The 21913-nt window shown below is 34.6% G+C and overlaps 1 protein-coding gene across 8 annotated transcripts in view; it reads right to left on the bottom strand.

Annotated features, from left to right (window-relative positions):
• Positions 1 to 21913, bottom strand: part of PCDH11X (protocadherin 11 X-linked) — a gene marked incomplete at both ends in the record, with an annotated part of 710965 nt that overhangs the window by 536852 nt on the left and 152200 nt on the right. The window lies entirely within an intron of this gene.

Here is a 21913-nt window from a genome sequence, read left to right as displayed (position 1 = left end):
TCCTTCTTTTCTAGTTTGCTTGAAAATACATTGTGTGAATGTTTCTAAATTTGACTTCCAAAAATCTGTCTGTATTCTTCCTATCACAGTGGGGTTTCAAATTTCTGTCTGAAAGATGAGAAGATGGGGGAAACTATTTACTCTGACTTCTTAGAAACAACAACAAAAGAGAAAATATTATTCACCTTCCTATATATTGCCTGGACGTGTAAGCCACAAATATACTCTGTTTAGGTTACACTATGCCACATATCAGCTTTTAATATATGGCATGATCACATCATATCCTACACCAAGTGAAAATATAACTAAGCAAAGGGCCAAAGTTAAAGTACATAAAAAAACAAAATCATCTTAAATGTATTGATTATTTTAAAAAGCTGGAAGCTGTATTAATCCAGAGGCCCAGTAGTGACTCAGTCTATGTATACACAGCAAGATCAGTCAAGACAAAAAGAGAATGGCTGTGGTGGAATCCCAATTTTCCAGGTTGCACACATGGAGTACAGAAACCAAAAATGTTTACGTTTCAAGGAATATAAGAAAACAGGAGAAAACTGAAACACAAAGGAAATTATTTCCAAATATAAATTGTACAGTATTATTATTACTATAATCACTTTAGTATATTTTCTATAGCCTTATACTACATATTATAACAGAGGATATATCATGCAAAGGAGATAACATTTCAAAAACATTAAAATGTAAGATCATTACAAAGATATCTCATTACTCTTACAAGCAGGTATTAGTTGGCTCCAGCCACACACTGTCAGTATATCTTTAGTAGCAGTGGTTACAAATAGAATGAAACATATTAGGGACAGATATTTTCTTTGTACCTCTGCCAAAATAAACCTCCTGAAGTAAAGTTCTGACCCTCCAGCCCCCAAATTATGAATGCCAACAGAGCTCCTTCACCTAGCATCCAAGACCTAAATCTAACATTTCAAGTTTTCTTCCAACAACTCTATTTCATGTATAACACAACAAAACTGAACTATTCGATGTATAACAGTGCACCACAGAAATCTGCTTTTGTGCCTTTAATAGTTCTGTTATTACTTCTTTCTTTCTTTTTTTTTTTCCGATATGCGGGCCTCTCACTGCTGTGGCCTCTCCCTTTGCGGAGCACAGGCTCCGGATGCGCAGGTCCAGCGGCCATGGCTCACGGGCCCAGCCGCTCTGCAGCATGTGCGATCTTCCCCGACCGGGGCATGATCCCGTGTCCCCTGCATTGGCAGGCGGACTCTCAACCACTGTGCTACCAGGGAAGCCCTGTTATTACTTGTTAAACACCTTTTTCCTCATGACCAACATGTCTAAACTTGATCTTTCCACAACCTGCTCAAGAGTCACCTGCACTAGGAATCCTTCTCTTGCCCAAATAGATCTATCCCTTCCTCTGGTCTCCCATGGCTTAGACTCTCAATCTCCTTTCTGGAATCAATCAGTTTCTCCCTCGATTTATAATTCTTGGCCTATATTTCTTATCTTCCCTAATTTGACTATAAACTTCCTAAGGGCAGGCACCAGGTATAATTCACATTTATATTTCTCAGACCTTCAGGCACTGTGAACTCATTCAAATACGTACTTGAGCCTAATTCATCTGTTAAAGCATAATGGTGAAGAAAAGAGTGTTGTCATTTTCAAAAGAGCATTATCAATCTTTTCAAGATTTAATTTATAGCTTATCTTCCTTGGTTATTGCTAAATATGAACTTATGCACCATGCAGCTTTCTCCCTAGGAATCCCTTCTGTAATTCAGTGAAAGATACAATGGATACGAGAGGTCTGAGAACACATGACCATATAGATGTGGTTACATACCATACACATTATTTGATACAAATAAACAATCCCCAAATAACTCATTTTCCTACCTAATGCTTTGACTTTTAGCAGCATTGTACTTACATTAATCAGAAAACGTTGTAGTGGTAACTCTAAGTCAAAAAACATTTCTTTCAAAAACAAGAATTCACCCATTTGGTCTTGACCATAGATTGATAAGAAACACACCTAAGGTTTAAGATTTGAAACCTCAAGAGAATAGATGCAAACATGGCTGTGAGCAGGTAGATAACCTACATGCAGAGAATAACAACAACAAATACAACAAAAACCTGTGTAATCAAAAGTATAAGCAGGGTAGAAACAAACTCAAAGTCAGATGCTAAAATTTTACATACTTTTAATTGACATATATTTATACTTTAAAAGTCTATGTTTATTTACCAATATAATAAAGCCATGGAAAGTTTCTGCCTTCTATTACCTATATCATTAGTTATATATTAAGAAATCCAGGAATCCCATTATAAACATTTTTTTACAATATATTTCCATTAAATATGCAGACATATGATCTCATTATTTATCTAGAAAAGGAGGAGTTGGCAAGATTATAAAGCATTTACAACTAAATTTCTTTCTAAGTAAATCAAAATAAAAACGAATCCTCTAAACAACAATAAATATATTCATCTCAATTTAGCCTTCAGCTCCTGTCAGTGAAAACTTTAATAGACAACATAGTCAACAGAATTACTCTGTCACAATTCTACAGAGATTTTGCTAATTCTTTTCAAGTCCATTTCATTAGTTGGAAAAAAATATTTTAAAAAGTCAAATCCTGATTTAATAAGTGGGGGATTTGAATAAATTACATACCTCCCATGTTCAATGAACTTTAAATGAATTTCACTACAATCCATTGCCAGGCAACTAGGCTCTATCCTTAAGAATTTCAACAACATACTTATATTAAATTGACAAGCTGAACAAATACTTTACTGAGTATTTCAGCCTTGTAAGATTTTAAATAAGTGGGATTTTTCTCATTAACTCTATCAATCATCTATAAATACAAGATTATACATACCTAATACATTGATGCTGCTATTTTAGACCTCAAGAAAGTTATGCCTATGATAGTATGTTTGTCAGTAAAGCTCAAACCATTTAAAGACAAATTAAAATTTTATATTAGGATTTGTATATGATTGAACTTCTGTGGGGATTATACATCATTTTGACTGATAAACTGACAACTTGCTATTTCTGTGAAGTTTATTTTTTCATACAGAGAATATTTGCTTATAAATTATAGCAACCAAGGGATTTTCATTCTGCATATATTAATTTTCTTTTCCTAGCTCCAGGTTTTAGGTCTATCACTATGGACCAATGGCCCATGAAAGCTTGAGAGGGAAAGATCATTTAGTGCTCTGATGAAGGACTAAGAGAATATCAGTATATCTATTTTGGAAAAATATTCATTCCTAAACACAGGCTTTGAAATATTTTTGGAATTATGGGCCGTATGCGATAACAACCATGACAATCTGCTGGAGATTTTTTAGGCCCTCTGCTGTGCATAGATTCAATGATTTACACCCCAGTCCTCTACATTTTATGCAACCATTACATACTTGCACTGACAAGGAAACAAATAGAGCAATAACCACTAACTGCAGAAATTACAATGAAACTTCACTGAAAACAAAAAGCCAATAGAAGTAAAACGTGTTAAAGAAATTATTTGTATATTTAAGCACTGGTGTTCTTAACATGCTGATATACAAGAGATGATATTTAATTTCTAAAAAAATAATATACTCCCTCATTTTTAACTATATATGTATTAATATGCAAGTGTCATCCCTTTCAAGAAGAAAGCTAGGGCATCTTTCTTCAATAACAACATAAAAATATCTACTCTATGAAAAAATGCATAATTATATGTAAGTCACCTACAATGGTATAATAAACTGAAAATCACGGAAATGTGCTATTAAAAAAATTAGCAATAACTGTACAGCTTCCCAAACCACAGTCTTTCTTCAGAGTTATTTGCATTTGGAAATAGCTACTCACTAGCAAAATGTGGTTCACTGAAAGAAAATCAGTATATGTATGTTACTATAAAAGCCCATGGCAGAGACCTTCAAGATGGTGGAAGAGTAAGACTTGGAGGTCACCTTCCTCCCCACAAATACATCAGAAATACATCTACACGTGGAACAACTCCTACAGAACACCAAATGAGTGCTGACAGAAGATCTCAGACCTCCCAAAAGGCAAGAAACTCCCCACGTACCTGGGTAGGGCAAAAGAAAAAAAGAGACAAAATAATAGGGATGAGACCTGCACCACTGGAAGGGAGCTGTGAAGGAGGAAAAGTTTGCACACACTAGGAAGCCCCTTCACTGGCCTAGATGGGGGTGGCAGGGGGAAAGCTTCGGAGCCATGGAGGAGAGCACAGCAACAGAGCTGCAGAGGGCAAAGCAGAGAGATTCCCCCACAAAGGATAGGTGCTGACCAGCACTCACCAGCCCGAGAGGCTTGTCTTCTCACCCGCCAGGACGCGTTGGGGCTGGGAGCTGAGGCTCGGGCTTCGGAGTTCGGATCCCAGGGAGAGGACTGGGGTTGGCTGCGTGAACACAGTCTGAAGGGGGCTAATGCCCCACAGCTAGCCAGGAGTGAGTCTGGGAAAAAGTCTGGACCTGCCTAAGAGACAAGAGACAATTGTTTTGGTGTGCACAAGGAGAAGGGATTCAGAGCACTGCTTAAACGAGCTCCAGAGACGGGCGCAAGCCACGGCTAACAGCGCAGACCCCAGGGACAGGCATGAAATGCTAAGGTGGCTGCTGCAGCCATTAAGAAGCCTGTGTGCAAGCACAGGTCACTATCCACACCTTCCCTCCTGGGAGACTGTGCAGCCTGCCACTGCCAGGGTCCCGTGATCCAGGGACAACTTCCCCAGGAGAACAAACACCACGCCTCAGGCTGCTGCAAAGTCACTCTGGCCTCTGCCGCCGCAGGCTCGCCCTGCATTCCATACCCTTCCCTCCACCCTGGCCTGAGTGAGCCAGAGTCCCCTAATCAGCTGCTCCTTTAACCCCGTCCTGTCTGAGCAAAGAACAGACGTCCTCAGGTGACCTATATGCAGAGGCGGGGCCAAATCCAAAGCTGAACCCCAGGAGCTGGCAAACAAAGAAGAGAAAGGGAAATCTCTCCCAGCAGCCTCAGGAGCAGTGGATTAAATCTCCACAAACAACTCGATGTACCCTGCATCTGTGGAATACCTGAATAGAGAACAAATCATCCCAAAATTGTGGCGGTGGACTTTGGGAGCAATGATATATATATATATTTTTCTTGTTTCTCTTTTTGTGAGTGTGTATGTGTATGCTTCTTTGTGTGATTTTGTCTGTATACCTTTGCTTTTACCATTTGTCCTAGGGTTCTGTCTTTCCAGTTTTTTTTTCTTTTTCTTTTTTAGTATAGTTTTTAGCACTTGTTATCATTGGATCATTGGTGGATTTGTTTTTGGTTTGGTTGCTCTCTCTTTCTTTCTTTCATTAGGTTTCTTTTTTTATTACTTTCCAATTTTTTTTATTTTTAAGAATTATTTTTTATTTTAATAAAGATTTTATTTTATTTTATTTTATGCTTCTTTCTTTCTTTCTTTTTTTCTTTCTTTCTTTTTTCTCCCTTTTCTTCTGAGCCTTGTGGCTGACAGTGTCTTGGTGCTCTAGCCAGATGTTAGGCCTGTGCCTCTGAGGTAGGAGAGCCGAGTTCAGGACATTGGTCTACAAGAGACCTCCCAGCTCCATTTAATATCAAAAGGTGAAAGCTCTCCCAGGGACCTCTAACTCAGTGCTAAGACCCAGCTCCATTCAATGACCAGCAAGTTACTGTGCTGGACACCCTGTGCCAAACAACTAACAAGACAGGAACACAACCCCACACATTAGCAGAGAGGCGCCTAAAATCATAATAAGGTCACAGACACCCCAAAACACATGACCAGATGTGGCTCTGCCACCAGAAAGACAAGATCCACCCCACTCACCAGAACACAGGCACCAATCCCCTCCACAAGGAAGTCTACACAACCCACTGAACCAACCTCACCCACTGGGGTCAGACACCAAAAACAATGGGAAATACAAAACTGCAGCCTGGGAAAAAGAGACCCCAAACACAGTAAGTTAAGCAAAATTAGAAGACAGAGAAGCACACAGCAGATGAAGGAGCAAGGTAAAAACCCACCAGATCAAACAAATGAAGAGGAAATAGGCAGTCTACTGAAAAAGAATTCAGAGTAATAATAGCAAAAATGATCTAATATCTTGGAAAGAGAATGAAGAAAATACAAGAAACATTAAACAACGACCTAGAAGAACTAAAGAGCAAACAAACAATGATGAACAACACAATAAATGAAATTAAATTTTTTCTAGAAGGAATCAATAGCAGAATAACTGAGGCAGAAGAACAGATAAGTGACCTGGAAGATAAAATAGTAGAAATAACTACTGCAGAGCAAAATAAAGAAAAAAGAATGAAAAGAATTGAGGACAGTATCAGAGACCTCTGAGACAACGTTAAATGCACCAACATTTGAATCATAGAGGTCCCAGAAGAAGAAGATAAAAAGATAGGGACTGAGAAAATATTTGAAGAGATTATAGTTGAAAATTTCCCTAATATGGGAAAGGAAATAGTTGATCAAGTCCAGGAAGTGCATAGAGTGCCATACAGGAAAATTTAAGGAGAAACATGCCAAGACACATATTAATCAAACTATCAATAATTAAAATCAAAAGAAAAAATATTAAAAGCAGCAAGGAAAAAACAACAAATAACATTCAAGGGAATCCTCATAAGGTTAAGAGCTGATCTTTCAGCAGAAACGCTGCAAGCCAGAAGAGAGTGGCGGAACATATTTAAAGTAATGAAGGGAAAAACCTACAACTAAGATTACTCTACCCACCAAGGATCTCATTAAGATTTGAGTGAGAAATTAAAACCTTTACAGACAAGCAAAAGCTAAGAGAATTCAGCACCACCAAACCAGCTTCACAAAAAATGCTAAAGGAACTTCTCTAGGCAGGAATCACAAAAGAAGATTAAGACCTAGAAGAACAAACCCAAAGCAATTAAGAAAATGGTAATAGGAATATACATATCAATAGTTACCTTAAATGTAAATAGATTAAACACTCTAACCAAAAGACATAGACTGGCTGAATGGATGCAAAAACAAGGTCCGTATATATGCTGTCTACAAGGGACCCACTTGAGACTTAGAGATACATACAGATTGAAAGTGAGGGGTTGGAAAAACATATTCCATGCAAATGGAAATCAAAAGAAAGCTGTAGTAGCAATTCTAATATCAGAAAAAAATAGACTTTAAAATAAAGACTATTACAAGAGACAAAGAAGGACACTACAAAATGATCAAGGGATCAATCCAAGCAGAAGATATAACAATTGTAAATATATATGCACCCACCATAGGAGCACCTCAATACATAAGGCAAATGCTAACAGCCATAAAAGGGGAAATTGACAGTAACACAATCATAGTAGGGGACTTTAACACCCCAATTTCACCAATGGAAAGATCATACAAAATGAAAATAAATAAGGAAACACAAGCTTCAAATGATAGATTTAAAGAGATGGACTTAATTGATATTTATAGGACATTCTATGCAAAAAAAACAGAATACACTTTCTTCTCAAGTACTCATGGAACATTCTCCAGGATAGACCATATCTTGGGTCACAAATCAAGCCTTGGTAAATTTAAGAAAACTGAAATTGTATCAAGTATCTTTTCCGACCACAGTATTGTGATACTAGATATCAATTACAGGAAAAAAATCTGTAAAAATTACAAACACATGGAGGCTAAACAATACACTACTTAATAACCAAGAGATCACTGAAGAAATCAAGGAGGAAATCATAAAATACATACAAAGAAATGGAAACATAATGAGCCAAATCCTATGGGATGCAGCAAAAGCAGTTCTAAGAGGGAAGTTAATAGCAATACAATCCTACCTCAGGAAACAAGAAACAGCTCAAATAAACAACCTAACCTTACACCTAAAGCAATTAGAGAAAGAAGAACAAAAAATAAAACCCAAAGATAGCAGAAGGAAAGAAATCATAAAGATCAGATCAGAAATAAATGAAAAAGAAATGATAGAAACAATAGCACAGATCATTAAAACTAAAAGCTGGTACTTTGAGAAGATAAACAAAATTGATAAACCATTAGCCAGACTCATCAAGAAAAAAAGGGAGAAGACTCAAATCAATAGAATTAGAAATGAAAAAGGAGAAGTAACAACTGACACTGCAGAAATCCAGATGATCATGAGAGATTACTACAAGCAACTATATGCCAATAAAATGGACAACCTGGAAGAAATGGACAAATTCTCAGAAAAGCACAACCTGCCAAGACTGAACCAGGAAGAAATAGAAAATATAAACAGACCAATCACAAGCACTGAAATTGAAACTGTGATTAAAAATCTTAAACAAACAAAAGCCCAGGACCAGATGGCTTCACAGGCGAATTCAATCAAACATTTAGAGAAGAGCTAACACCTATCCTTCCCAAACTCTCCCAAAACATAGCAGAGGGAGGAACACTCCCAAACTCATTCTACGAGGCCACCATCACCCTGATACCAAAACCAGACAAAGATGTCACAAAGAAAGAAAACTACAGGTCAATATCACTGATGAACATAGATGCAAAACTCCTCAAGAAAATACTAGCAAACAGAATCCAACAGCACATTAAAAGGATCATACACCATGATCAAGTGGGGTTTATCCCAGGAATGCAAAGATTCTTCAATATATGCAAATCAGTCAATGTGATACACCACATTAACAAATTGAAGGATAAAAACCATATGATCATCTCAATAGATGCAGAAAAGCTTTCAACAAAATTCAACACTCATTTAGGATAAAAACCCTCCAGAAGTTAGGCATAGGGGGAACTTATCTCATTATATTAAAGGCCATATATGACAAACCCACAGCCAACATCGTTCTCAATGGTGAAAAATTGAAACCATTTCCACTAAGATGAGGAACAAGACAAGGTTGCCCACTATCACCACTATTTTTCAAAATAGTTTTGGAAGTTTTAGCCACACCAATCAGAGAAGAAAAGGAAATAAAAGGAATCCAAGTTGGAACAGAAGTAAAGCTGTCACTGCTTGCAGATGACATGAGAGTATGCATAGAGAATCCTAAACATACTACCAGAAAGCTACTAGAGGTAATCAATTAATTTGGTAAAGCAGCAAGCAGCAGGAGATAAAATTAATGAGCAGAAATCTCATGCTTTCCTATACACTAATGATGAAAGATCTGAAAGAGACATTAAAGAAACACTCCCATTTACCACTGAAACAAAAAGAATAAAATACCTAGTAATAAACCTACCTAAGGAGGCAAAAGACCTGTATGCAGAAAACTATAAGACACTGATGAAAGAAACTAAAGATGATACAAACAGATGGAGAGACATACCATGTTCTTGGATTGGAAGAATAAACATTGTGAATATGACTACTACCCAAAGCAATCTACAGATTCAATGCAATCCCTATCAAACTACCACTGGCATTTTTCAGAGAACTAGAACAAAAAATTTCACAATTTGTATGGAAACACAAAAGACCCCAAATAGCCAAAGCAATCTTGAGAAAGAAAAATGCAGCTGGAGGAATCAGACTCCCTGACTTCAGACTATACTACATAGCTACAATAATCAAGACCGTATGGTACTGGCACAAAAACAGAAATATAGATCAATGCAACAGAATAGAAAGCCCAGAGATAAACCCATACACCTATGGTCAACTAATCTATGAAAAAGGAGGCAAGGGTATACAATGGAGAAAAGATAGCCTCTTCAATAAATGGTGCTGGGAAAACTGGACAGCTACATGTAAAAGAATGAAATTCGAGCACTCCCTAACATCATACATAAAAATAAACTCAAAATGATTAAAGACCTAAATGTAAGACCATAAAACTCTTAGAGGAAAACATAGGCAGAACACTCTATGATATAAATCACAGCAAGATCCTTTGTGAGCCACCTCCTAGAGAAATGGAAATAAAAACAAAAATAAACATTTGGGACCTAATGAAACTTCAAAGCTTTTGCACAGCAATGGAAACCATAAACACGATGAAAAGACAACCCTCAGAATGGGAGAAAATATTTGCAAACGAAGAAACTGACAAAGGATTAATCTCCAAAATTTACAAGCAGCTCATGCAGCTCAATATCAAAAAACAAACAACCCAATCTAAAAATGGTCAGAAGACCTAAATAGACATTTCTCCAAATAAGATATGCAGATTGCCAACAAACACGTGAAGGGATGCTCAACATCACTAATCATTAGGGAAATACAAGTCAAAACTACGAGTTATCACCTCACACCAATCAAAATGACTATCGTCAAAAAATCTAGAAACAATAAATGCTGGAGAGGGTGTAGAGAAAATGGAACCCTCTTGCATTGTTTGTGGGAATGTTAATTCACCCAGCCATTATGGAGAATAGTGTGGAGGTTCCTTAAAAAACTAAAATTCGAAGTACCATATGACCCAGAAATCCCACTACTGGGCATATACTCTGAGAAAACCGTAATTCAAAAAGAGTCATGTACCACAATGTTCATTGCAGCTCTATTTACAATAGCTAGGATATGGAAGCAACCTAAGTGTCCATGGACAGATGAATGGATAAAGAAGATGTGGCACATATATACAATGGAATCTTACTCAGCCATAAAAAGAAACAAAATTGAATTATTTGTAGTGAGGCGGATGGACCTAGAGTCTGTCATACAGAGTGAAGTAAGTCAGAAAGAGAAAAACAAATACCGTATGCTTACACATATATATGGAGGGTTTTTTTAAAAAAAAAAAGAACCTAGGAGCAGGACAGGAATAAAGACGCAGACGTAGAAGATGGACTTGAGGATACGGGGAGGGGGAAGGGTAAGGTGGGACGAAGTGAGAGAGTGGCATGAACTTACATATACTACCAAATGTAAAATAGATAGCTAGTTGGAAGCAGCCGCATAGCACAGGGAAATCAGCTCTTTGCTTTGTGTCCACCTAGAGGGTTGGGATCGGGAGGGTGGGAGGGAAACGCAAGAGGGAGGAGATATGGGGATATATGTATACTTATAGCTGATCCACTTTGTTATAAAGCAGAAACTAACACACCATTGGAAAGCAATTATACTCCAATAAAGATGTTAAAAAACCGAAAACTAAAATTAAAAATTTTCTCTGATCCAAAAAAAAGCCCATGGTAGGTGTTCATTAGAAGAAAATAATAAATTATAGTATTTGTCAAAAGCTTTTGTGCTAAGAAATGATAAATTTTATAAAGTATGTGTTTTCATCTGAGTCATATGATATTTTATATACAGAACTCTTTAGAAAGATACATTTCATACAGATTAATTTTCCACTAACACTTATACATGTATTTTTAAAAAGTAAATATGTTTAGTTTATAATTTATTCATGACAAAAATTCTGATCATTCAATAAAGAACTTGACAGCACCATATTCCACAGTATATTCTAATTTAGTACTTGAATATTTTAAGATATAGGCTATTTAAATACAGTGTTTCTTAATTTTGAACATTAATGGATTACATGGGAAATATTCAGACTTGTTCTTATCACATAATATTTTAATTAAAAATAAATTATATTTTAGGTAACATTTATTTTAGAATTAAATCACATTTATTAACATTGCTATGTTAATAATCACTGTGGGATCAAAATTAGTGAAGAGTGTTTTTTTAAACTGTAATACTGGTTATTTATACGGTACCTATTCACCCTTTTACAAAATGTATAAATGGTGTATTAAAATCAATTGAAGTTCAAGGAATAGAACCCTGAATTATTTACTCCTTTACTGACCTAACTACCAAGACACATCACCTTACTCTGCCTTTTTTAAATGAGAAAACAAGAAGAAGCAGATATCCTGGACTGTGATTTCAAAACCCTGAATGTTTATATAACCCAATTATGAAATGGTTTGCATTAGATTATTATGAGATAAAATATCAAGACCAAAACAGGAAAGTGCTCTTATCGTTATACAGTACCGATAAGGTGATTGTATAAGAAAATTACTTAGGTTTTATATTTATGGTCTACTATATGAACAGGTCTACTTTTAAAAGTGTCATTTTTTTAAATGACCAATAATATAAGCAGTAACTCCTAAAACATCCAAAATAGTGAACCATAGCTTTGCCTTAATGGCAAAATTCTGAAACTATTGAAAAAGGAATTGTTTTGTCATTTTCAAAATGCATTAATCTTTGGTGAAATCTTTGCCCCACCAGAAAATGTAAAAATGTAAAACATCTCTATTTAGAAGATAATAAATCTCTAAGATTCAGAAGAGTTCTAAACATACTATTTAGAAATACTAAAAGGTTAAAATCTACTTATTGTACCGTTTTATGTTTTTTTGGCATGATTTTTCAATATTAATCAGGACCCCAGTGTGAAATGAATAACAAATCAGGTAAGATTTCTCTTTATGTAATAGGTGATAAAATAAGGCTTTACCATGAAAAATTATAATATTTGTTAAGGAAATTTTTGAAAATCAAAAGTTTTCTCTTGATTTTCAGAAACACTTAATGCTACCTAAAGGCAATAACAGTTTCGAAATGTACTCCTTCTTCCCGATTTCTTTGCAAAGAAGATTCCTGAAATAGCATATGCTACAATAAGTCCAAAGGATAACTTACCTAATGTCAGACTGAATTGGTAACATAAAGGAAATAGATATGGTAATCCCTCAAAAATGGTGGGTCTGGGAAAATTATGACAAAAAGATCTGAATGATATTGGCAGCCCCACAATTTCATGTCCATTATAAATGCTGATCTCCTCCAATTTCTGATGATATCTCATATTTTAGATTTTAACTACATAGAGGGAGAAATTTCAGCCTCACTTGACTGCCCAAAATGAGGTGGAGATAAGTAGTAATACAGTGAACTGAGATGGAAAGGCAGCTAAAAGGAATGGGAGGGAGGATTTGAACATATAAAGTATTGCTGATTATGTTCATTTAATTACCTGTGGGAGGGGGTGATAAAAGTCATATTGGACTTTGAATATAATCTTTAAGCACTTTGTAATCAGTAAACTTGCTCTGATAGTGTTCTCTTAAAGAGCAGAGTCACTGAAGTCCCCTTTAATCAGTAGTTGTCTTGTAGCAGATGTGCATTTTACCAACAAACTAAGCCAGATTCTCCTAATGTATAAGCTACTCCTGGGGGGTGTACTAATCATTTCTGGAAGATACATTAACTCTTTCAGGCACTGAAGCAGTAATTTTCAATGGTACCCTCTGGCCCACCAAAAAGACAAGAAAATGTCAAAACCAACAGTGTGTGTAGGTTGCTCAAAATGGCTCATTGAGTCTCCATTCCATCCTGGCATAATTTGTAGTTTAAGCAAAAAATCTCAAAAGGAGAGAACAGGCAACGTGTTGTTGCTCTGGCCGTGTTTGGGGCCGCCTTTGTACCAACGTTTACACCTGTTGAGTCCTAGGGAAACTCTTCAAAGGGCCACAAAGTAGAAAGTAATTTGTGAGTGTTTCAGCTTCATGGGATTCAAAAAAAAGGAAATGTGAAAAAGAACTCATACATGATAATTCATAGAGAAGAGCATAGAGCCTTGTTTAAATGAGGGAAAAAGTAGAAGGAGGTGAAGTTAAATAGAAATGACTCATATTGGTAACCTAAAGGAAGACTTTGTAGGGCTATTCTAGACTATTGTAAGGATCTTAGGTTTTACTCTAAATGAGAAGGAGAGGTATTGGAGATCTGAACAGAAGAATTAGCTGACTTTCTTTTTAAGAGTCTCCTTCTGGAGGCTCTTTGGAGAACAGAGTGTGGGAAAGCAAATGGGAAATAAGGAAACGATTACAGAAACTATTGAAATAATTCAGATGAGATAATAGTGTCTCAGACCAGGGCACTAATAGTGAAGGTGGTGAGAAATTGGTTGTTTAATAAATTCTAGGTCTGACAAAGTCACAAGTAGGAAGCTTAAAAATAAAGATCAGATTTTCAAGTTGGCCCTAATCCTTGTTGTCACTATCTTACAGAATATGAGATATGTAATGGAACCCACAGAGAGGCTTTGGAGAAGTTACAGTCAATTTTCAGAGACTTCCCTCACTGTGATCTTTAAATAAATTTTAACATTTACTTTTGTTTCTCTTAATTAGTTAATAAGCTTTTTTGATGGCACTGACTGTGCAGGGAGCTTTACACTAGACATGGAGAGATAATTAAATAATAATATTTAGAAAACTGTATTTAGACTGGAGGGGGAAGGCTAGATGATAGAAAAGCTGGTAGAAAAACTATTAAGGAATTTAATGAGAAAGAGCACAGTCAGGACTCATCTACGACAAACTGTAAAAGAGAAAATGAAATTAAACGGTAAAGGCCTATAATTTTTAGCAAAAGCATTAAATATTAAAAATGCATAAGTCGGATGGTAAGACAATTATATAGTAGATTTTCTTGCAATTCGATGTCATTGAAATGGTCACATACACATTTATAACAATAACTTAGATCCCATATCCTGGAGGAAACATTGAATGTTAAGTCCATTCCCTCTGGAATATTATAGTTTGGTTTATATAAGTGAGTGTCAGATACCTAACTATATTTTTGCAGCTATATTATAGGATTATATGGATTTTATAATGCCTCTTTCATGCATGGACTAACCACTAAGCATAATTGATAAATCTAATATTCATGGATGAATGAAAAGAGGAGTGATATGGTATCACTTTCATGCTTCTCTTGCTATACCATACACAAGATCTAATAAACCTATTTACAACTCACATTTCTGTCTTTCTTGGTGATAATGCACACAGTCCCTAGGGCTATTTAACTTGTTCTGCATATTTCCTATCCTTCAACTAAGAAGCAATCAGTGAAAATTGCTTTGGTCCCCTATGCTCTATATTATTTGGCTTCTGTACAGCTAGTAGATGGAAATTTAGCTACTGTGAGGGCATTTAGATACCAATTAGGAGTTTTCTTATACAGATCAACAAGCCCCTTGGCTATTGTATTCCAGTGAAATAAGAAAACTAAATTTTCTTAGATAATCACCAATAATCACCATGTTGCTATGGCAATGACACTATCACTGGGACACATACACGCATAAAAGCAATATGCAAATAATCCACATTATATATATGCACACACGTGTGTGTACTAGGGGTGTGTGTAGATATACATGTGTATATATGTGTTTATAATGTGGCTATACTTAAACACACTGATTTTAGCACAAGAAAGAAATTAAAAGCATATTCCTCAACAAAAGAGTAGACATAGTCACAAAAATGGCAGTAAATAACCCTGATGATTGTGAGAAATAAATACTCATTACAATCACATTTCCATGAAATAAAGGGCAGAGGTTGATCAAACACGCTAAATTCCAAGTGGACACAATGCTCCCCTTTGAGCCTAGGAGTGTTCCTTTGTGGGTTCAGACTAGCCATTTGCCTCCCAGCACCTGCATTCTAGTCAAGCAACAGGAGCACCAGGTAATAACCACACTCATCTTGAAGCAGATACAGCTTCTACTCTCTCATGAAGGATGAAGAAGAAATCAGGCAATAGGATAAAATCACAAGCTGTCTTTTCTTCTTTCTATCCACGCCCTACCCTATTTGACATAAGAACCGCGGTAATCAGAAACACGCTGGTTGTGGTTTAAAATTGGAAAAGTATTCTTCCCCTAATTCCCAAGGGAAACCCATGAAGATACTATTTTGCTTCATTCATATCACTCGTTAAGTCCATACAATTTTATCTAAAGATTGGATAATAAGTGTTCCTTAAGTCTGGGGGGAAATGTATCCCTTGTTACACTCACGTTTTTTTACCTAAGTGGATGATTTAAAAATTTGCTAAGTAGTCAGCAAATTTTTTCTGTAAAAGGATAGATAATAAATAATTTAGGCTTTGTGGACCATGATTTCTGTTGCAACTACTCAGCTCTGCCATTGTATTGTGAAAGCAGCCATAGATGACATATAAACGAATATGGCTGTGTTCCAATAAAACTTTACTTATGGACACTGAAATTTGAATTCCATCACGAAACATTATTTTTCTTTTGATTTTTTCAACTTTCTTAAAACGAAGAAACAATTCTTAGCTCACAGGCAGACTGGGTGTAGCTCAGGAGTCATAGTTTGCCGACCCCAGATTTACAGTCTGAGGTCCTCTCTAGCACATATAAGATTCTGACGAAAAGCAGAGTGGAACTGGAAGACAAGCAATGAGGTATTTCCAACAGGATGGCAAATACTATTTCCTGTGTGTGTGAGTGTGCATGTGTGTGTGTGTGCATGCTTCTGCACACACAGCACACTTAGATACTAAACGAGGTATGGCTATATGTTAACACAACTGGTTGTTAACAAACTTACCAGAATGTACATAGTTGAATAAAAGCCATTTCCAAGTAGTTATCTTGAGAGGCTGTATTCATTACTCACAAGGAGCCTTCTATTGCTCACACCTTTTTTGTAATGTTTAATTTGAAATTGTATTTCAAGGTAACTGCTATGAAGGCAATGGCATTTTGGACTCTGTATCTCTGATATATTTGTTTTAACACTGTTAACATTACCTTTATAATAATGTCTTACTTGGTGATGCACAACATTAATTATAATTCCATTTATAATTCCATCAAAGTATGAACATTGATTTGTTCATTCTTTTAACTAACTTCTGAAATTGTTACTAATATTTTTAAAACCAAAATAGATCTACACAATTTTATTGACACATTAATTTAATAAATACTTGGAAAACAAACTTAAATATAATTTGAGGTTGAGACTAAACTAATGCATAATGGTTGCAGATAATCTTTCTCCAGTCATTTCTGTGGTAAGCCCCTTTAACACTCCCCATGAGCTCTGGCAGCAAATAGTAAGAATGAGACAAACAGATGCCAAATAGTTACTAAAGCATCTATGCAGTTGTGTCAGCCTAACCATTTAGCTTCTTTTTATGGTTGTTGGTATCTATACATTTCATAACCTGGTAAAGTGTAAATATCTACTATTTTGTATAAAATATAAATATCTATTTACTATTAAAGGTATTCAATGTAACATTTCCTTTAAATCTAGAGGATTTTTCCCGATGGGACTATGGACTGGTACCGGGCTTAGCTTTTTAAGCCCACAACTGATTTTAAGCAGAGATTTTACAAAGTAAAGCATACGTTAATTTAACTACTCGTCATAATACTGATTATACATAGCTCAAATACTGGTATACATTTATACTTTCAAGAAGATCACATTTGCCAAAGTTGTTATTAAAACCTTCATTCAAATTATTTTAAAACATTTTGTATGAATTCAGTTTTCTACATTTTATTTTCAAGAGAAAAACAACTTCTTATAGAAGCCAAGAGAATATTATTCCTAAAGCAGTACAGATGTGCAGAACAATTTTACATATGGGATAAATTCTCTTTGACCATTTAAGGAAGTATCATATATTCACAGCTGGAATTTCTTTAGTAAGAAGTCTTTTAGGGTAAAACCATCTGCCATTTTACTGTCTCCCAAAGACAAACCACTCAGCAGCACATCAAAACATTACAACGTTAAACAAAAATAAAACATGGTCTTTATGAACACACAGCTGTTTGATGCATTCACCACCAATTCATTATTTTCATATAAAGCAAAGAATCAAGTTGTGTTTGAAGTTTTTAGAGTAAAAAGGATCTGTGCTAGATGTACCTATTAGGTTGAAATGGCCACATATGTCAAGGTTACCTTTTTTTAAGCTAACACTAGTAAAAAAATAATTACCTTTTAGATTTTAGATGATTCACTAGGGTGACTTTAAAATGCATCAGAACTACTGTATAGGGAAAATATTTGACCAAGAGTTGGAAGGCCTAGATTCTAAGGTTGGCTCTACCGCTAACAAGATTTGGACTTTCAGCAAGTCACTCTTCTCTGGGTTTTAGTGGCTTCATCTGTAAGACTATGGTTTTCACTAAATAATCTTCACAGTCCCTTCTAGTGCTGATTCTAAAAGCTACCATTGTTTTTCCTGTTTCTATTGATAACTTTTTCTCTGTCTATCTATCATCTATCTATCAAATTTTTCTCTATCTATTGATACCTATCTATCATCTATCTTTCTAATTTACCTTATACATTAAACAGTTACCCTAGGGGGTATGAAAATAGGAAATGCTACCATCTAAATCTTTTCTCAGAAAATTTTTTTTGGTGTGTAGAGTTTACACTTTCTTGAGATCGTAAAATTCTTCAAAGCCATAAACTTTCTTTTCTATATACTATTGTACACTTCATGTATTAGATTCACCTCTATGAAATAAGGAGGTTGGTCAAGCAAGTTAAGTTAAAACCCATTTGTTCTTAGAAAAATTTGCCTTCTCCAGACTGAAGCCACTTTATACTAAGTGATATACTGTGAAACCAGGGCCCTGGATAAAAATAGTAACTGCTGCTTTTTCACTAACTTGTGACTTCCTCAGTACTCATCTAGAAAAGAGATAAGACCTGTACATATCAATCTTGTAGGATTATTTTATCAAATATTTGAACACATAAAACCAAACCATTCAGTACACATGGAAAAATGTGTGGATCATGAAGTCATGAGGTAATGAAAGAACTCTTTGGTATAGTAAGACGGTACTTATATACTAATCATTGTAATGAATTTATAACATATCTGGGGGGTGGGGGGGAAATGTCATGTTATTGGATATGTCTGTAGGCACAGAATAAGTAAAAAGAGAAATAGGAGATATAATCACTTAGGATAATTTAATGATCACCAAAGAGGGCATATTTTTTGACAAATCTCTGTAACTTGGTTTCAGTGCGCAATTCTGAAGGCCAATTCACATTTGGTGAATAATGCAACTTATATATTTTCTATTTTAAGTGAAAGTTGATAATTTGCAAAAGTAATTTTGTTCTGCACAGTTCCTTATAAACTTTATTTTGATGAAAGAAAACATTATTTTTCATCACTTTAAAAACACACATTCCTATCATAATATTTTTGTGAGAAATTCCAAGATATTAGTATATTTAAAATATTGAAATATGTAGGAATTTCATGTAATTACATCATAATTTCATTTTATTTCATAAAAGATCAATGGGAAAAATTTCTGATAATTTTGGGTAACATAATTCCATCACAAAATACAGTAAGTTCCATTTTAAATATATGCTGAAGAAAAGTAGTCTGAATACTATTAAATATTTATAAATTTTTGGGTAAAGTTATAGCTTTCAAAAATTATTTTTCTATAAGAATGTTCCATAATATTACTTGTAAGAGAAAATAATTTTTTTCAATAAGGAATTTCTAAATCTAAAATATATAATTCATTATATGCAGAATATAATCTAGCTTTTGTGGTAAACTTTAGGTTTGCAGTAAATGATTAAAGTTAACTACATAAGAACTATTTGTATGAAGGCAGAAGCAAACTAAATAGAACATACTGAGGCAAAAATAAATCAATAATAAAAAATCTTCCATTTTATTCTTAGCATGATGATGGCATTGCCTCAGTACATTATATGTAAGAAGCCACATAATTTTCATTATTTCAAAACTTCCTTAACAGTGGTTTTATTCTATGCTATTTTGTTGCTTATTAGTATATTTAAGCTTTAGGATAGAATACCTTGTTAAAAAATTAAAGTTCAAAGACATAAAATTATGCTCTTAATACTTTTAGAACTGGACCACAAAACATCCTGCAAAATTTTTCCAAATAACAACTGTATTTTAATATTTCCATTATTCTTACCTGGAAGCTAGGAGAAGAGCTCTAGAATAATTCTTTTGAAGGTAAATCCAGTCATAACCATGTCCAATCTTAATAATGGGAATAAACTTAGAATTTTTAATATAGTTAGTAAAAAGGAGATAGTTTACTCCTTATCCATAAACACAGTTATATTTACTGTATTCACATTTGGCTAAAATTATTATTTGTGTAAAATTAATTATTGGTGGAATTAGCCTGCTTGTTTTGTTTTGGGTTTGCTTGTTCTGTTTTCTTTATCAGTGCCTGAGCATCAGAGGTATACCCATAACATTGACTAGTCAGAGTTTTGCTCACGTTCACCTGTTATCTAAAGAGGACAAATTGGTGTTGATTGATTTGAAAATATACTTTACTTTTGATTAGTACAACAGTCTGTGTCATTCATGTTACAATGTATACTTAGTCTACTGAGAAATGTACAAAAAGGAAAATCAATATTAATTAGGAAAAAAGATGCTAATTAAATATAACTTTAAATATCATAGAAACTGAACATATAAAATACCATTTTACTTCATTGTATGCAGTAATACATCAGTTACCTAGAACCCATTTTTCACGTACAGATTTGCTAAGATGCCAGTGGACTGGGTTCTAGTTAACTGAGGAGTATAACTTAATTAAGGAGTATAACTTCAGAGTAGCCTATGTATGATCTAGCCCTTGTCATACATAATCATTACTTTCTTACCTGGGAAGGGTAGAACGTGTTTGCCTGTCAATTGTTTCATGTTTTTCAGTCATAAGTCTAAGATTTGTTCTCTAGCAAAGAGAACTAGAGCCAATACTAGACTTTTAAAAAAATTTTAGATTTCTATTTCAATGTTGTCACTTTCAACCTGCTTACTCTGAACTAGTGGGAGCAAACCTGCTACTCCTATAACCTTAATCCAAGGACATGCAGCTTTGGTAGGGATTAAAAAAAAAAGAAAGAAATAATAAGAGAGAAAGACATGCCCTGCTAGATTATTTGAATCAACACCAGCAATGAAATCACAATTATCGTAAATATTATTAAAATATTTAATAATATTTAATAGTATTCAGACTAATTTTTTCAATATATATTTAAAATGGAAGTTACTGTATTTTGTGATGGAATTATGTTACACAAGATTATCAGAAACTCTTCCCATTGATCTTTTATGAAATAAAATGAAATTATGATGTAATTACAAGAAATTCCTACGTATTTCAATATTTTAAATATACTAATATCTTGGTATAGTCTACCCACCTGATTCCATGAATACCTCCTAATCTCTCCACCTTCAAGCAAAACTAGTGCTAACTTTATATTCTTCAAGTAAAAAGTTTGAAGCTGTTATTTTTTATGAAGCTCCATTCTCTCTGCTCTTCTAAACCATGTGAATTTTGGAGGAAATATTTTAATTTTTCTTCTAATTTTATGCTTTTTCATGTAACGTTATTAATAACAAAGTTGAGGGTTTTTTCTATTTACAAAAAAATGATTTCAATTGCTTTCCTACAGGTTTTAAGTTAAAAGAAGTCCAAGTATATGAACTGATATAAGTAGACTGGGAAATCCATTCTACATTTTGAAGTGAATACAGCACTGCTATATATAGTATAAAGTTGAGTATTTTTACATGGTCAATTTCTAAGCATATTGGTCTGATTGAAGTTTCATGAGAAACATAGTTGTCTTCCAAAAAAATTAAAAAGATAATTAATAGTGCAAGCAAATAACAATACACAGATCTGAGTGCTTTGGTGGTTGAGCCCAGTATTCTATTTGGGGTATATCCCATCTTAAAAAATTCTATTGCATAAAATGATGAAAACCATTAAATGAAAAATTAATTTATCAAAATACAATAGCCACCAACATGCCAGTTAAGTGAAGTGTTATTATATGATTCTTTTACAGTAATGTGCTATCAATCAGGCAACAGATTTACTGATACCTAGTAAATGCTCAGTACTGTATTAGGCACGGAGAAAAAACAGAAAAAACAAACCTATGAATCCTAACCTTCAAGAAGCTTATAATTTGGTTGGAGAGAAAATAACTATGTCAAAGGATACACAAATATAAATACACAAATATGCACACGCACTCACACA

This window comes from Leucopleurus acutus (assembly GCF_964270905.1).
Source record: "Leucopleurus acutus genome assembly, chromosome: X".
Taxonomy (NCBI): Eukaryota; Metazoa; Chordata; class Mammalia; order Artiodactyla; family Delphinidae; genus Leucopleurus; species Leucopleurus acutus.
Note: the sequence above shows the minus strand (reverse complement) of the source record. Positions and strands in the feature narration are given on the sequence as shown.